Below are 2,999 nucleotides of genomic sequence, written 5' to 3' on the forward strand. Positions count from 1 at the left end.
GCAAATTAAAGGAAATGCGGAGCAAGAGCAGCGGTTCTAATGAAGCTGGTGTGAGTCGTCCAATCTCTTTGAACTAAAACCCAAAACCGCCGCGGATGCCTTGTTACCGTGGACTGTTGGATGTGATTTTAAAATGGCCGCAGCGGTATTATCATGTCAGAAGTTGTCACCCATCATTTCGGGATAAACATTATATATATCACTGTATGCGTCCACTCCTGAGAAATGTAACTGGGTGCGTGTGTGTTGTCGGTTTGACGAAGCAGGCCTTGGTACGATGGTTACGATTATGACACAGGCAGCCACAGCTCTGTGCGCCGACGTATGCCGTGGTCATCGAAGTGTCTTCCAGCTAAACCATCCGTGTTTTTAACGAATTTCTCCTGCAACAGACGGAAGGTTAGCTTTTTTCAATTTATGTAGCTTATAGCACTTCCAGCTAGATGACAAAAACGGGGTGGGTCCAGCTCAGCAGCAACAAACGGAAAATAACAGTGCTTTTTTATGGGTTTCCTGGATCAAAAGCCATTCTCAAATGCACCCGTGATGGGACTTGCGCAACAGTAAATCGACTCGCCTACTAGATATTTTGTCCTTTGTGGGAAAGGCCAGGCCAGTGAAATCAGTCAGTCATTTCGAACAAGCAAACGACAAACAGCCGCTAGAAGAGCAGGTCGTGGAGAAGGCAACCTAGGTGACAGGCACCCTTGGGAGAATGGAAACAAAATGGAGATTCCAAAGGTTTGTGAACGATGAGTGAAAGCTGACGAACTGTGAGCTACATGACAGTTAGTTGCGTACCCCAGTTTTGTGTGTGCGTGTGCCTAACCTGTTTTATTAGTGTATAATCCATTCTCAGGTGATTGAAATTCCGAATTTTGCTTGGACTTTATTGGTTGGAACTAGGCAAGACAGAGCTCTACTCATTAAACAGAGCCGAAGGAGTAATTCGGGGCAGGGACCTAGCTTGGGATAACATGGTATATGTTGTCTTGGGAAGAAGCCGGGGCAGTAATAGAGCACTTTCTGATCAAGCAGGCTCTGCGGATGACTTTTGTTTCAAGCAATTCAACGAGGCAACTTTCTTATTTTTTTAATTATTTTTAAATTATTTTTCTCTTTTTTCTTCCACTACCTCCACTTTCGTCAAGCTCAGATGTGGTTTTGACCCGATTAATAGAGGAGCTTGGGGCACGCGCGCCAATCCAGGAAAACGACAGAGAAATCCTAATCATGGAATCATGGTACTATTGCAAAGGTAGCAATACAAATATTCAACAAACCTCAACGGATTCTCCTTTGCAGATACCGTAGGGTTACAAAGCAGGGTGGTACAATCACCAGCCTTAGGATAAGTCACAGATAACTTCGCCTCAAAATCGGTATCGTCACAACCAAACAGATATCGACGGCGAGCAACCGCAAAAATCACCATGTCTGACCAAAGTCCGTAAGAGTTATCAAAATAATTCATTAAAACAAGAAGGCTTCAGTTCATCTAGTCAAGGGGATAAATATGGAGGTTGGCTGTCACATGGGGTTAGAAACGTGAGCACATTGTTGGTAAGCAGTCTTCTGCACATGGGGTGGTCGGGTAATGATTAGGGCGGCTGCGGCTTCAGGCTGGGAAAACGAATGCTGGTTTGTGATATTTTCCAAACTGATCCGGAAGACTATTCAAGATGCTAGTGCACTAACCCCGGAAGAAGTAGTGGGTTTGTAAGCTCTGCAGGGCACACTAAGAAATAAATGGATTTACGGAATTTACAGAAAGTACAAGTCTGTACGCTCGGTCTGGACTCTGCCACAAAAGCATACTGGTACAACAATCGATTTATGAGAGTTAGATTTAGCTTTAACTGTCTGAGCCGTAGTGGCTAAAGCCCCAATATTACGCGGTGTATGCGGTAGGAGACAGGACTGGCCTGTGAAACTAACGCTTTAGTGAGTGACCGTTGGACACTTTCAATTGCTAGTCTATAACTTTGTGCACAATGGGAAGAGAAAAGAGGGCAAAACCCAAAAATCGGTCACAGCTTGAAAATTGCTACCTTTGTGTCTCCAAGGTGGAAGGAGCGTAATATTAGAAAGCGAAGTCTATAATAATAATAACATTCATTCCCAACTTGTGGGTGGCATACCATCTGGCATGATCATAGTTTTACAGTCAGAATGGAGCATTACTGAAGGATTTTTTGGGGTGCGGATTGCACAAAAAAAGGACAATAGCACAAACAGTTGGGAGTACCCGATGATATAGTAATAACAGGTTATTTCTCAAGTTGTTGGGAACAATGGACATGAGGTCCGACTGGTTCAAAGACAGTCAGATGGCATGAACTAAAACTGAAAACCATTGCTGGCCATGGGTGACCTTGGGTTGTTAGGTAATTGGCCGGAGTCACAACAAGCAAAAGTGGAGATGGAGATGAAATAACTCAAATTGCAAGCACATGGCAAGTTTTGTCTCAAAAATGTAGTCTAATCTGAAAGTAAGGAGACTCAATGGTTGCACTGATGTAGGGAATTCGGGTGCAGGGGAATAGGTTGGATGGGGCAAGCTGCTAATACATAGGGCGACACAAACTCCATATAAGGATTTGAACTTGTGCAAGAGGGGAGCTGAAATTGCAGCAAAAAAGCCAGGCTAACTAAGTCTGAGCGAAAATTCATTGGGTACAGAAGAGCTCATCCCAGAGACGGGGCCGGATGAGAACTGCTCGAAGTTGCGACTACAGGCTTGAGTGGGCGAGAGGGTGTGGTCGAGATTCTGGAGAAACTAGCTGTGGGAGTGTCATCTCACTGGGTATGACAGTGCCATGCCATCATCGCACTGACATGCTTTGGGTTATGGACAGCCCCGTAACGGTCGTCAAGGTTGCCGCGGTAGGAGAAGGGATACGCAGTCCCGTGGCAGCTGGTTCTGGGTGAGACGGAGATTGACACCGAATCATGCAGATGTAGGCTCACGGATAATTTCCATTTTGTTGGAGGACCGT

This window comes from Opisthorchis viverrini (assembly GCF_000715545.1).
Source record: "Opisthorchis viverrini unplaced genomic scaffold opera_v5_10, whole genome shotgun sequence".
NCBI classification, from domain to species: domain Eukaryota; kingdom Metazoa; phylum Platyhelminthes; class Trematoda; order Opisthorchiida; family Opisthorchiidae; genus Opisthorchis; species Opisthorchis viverrini.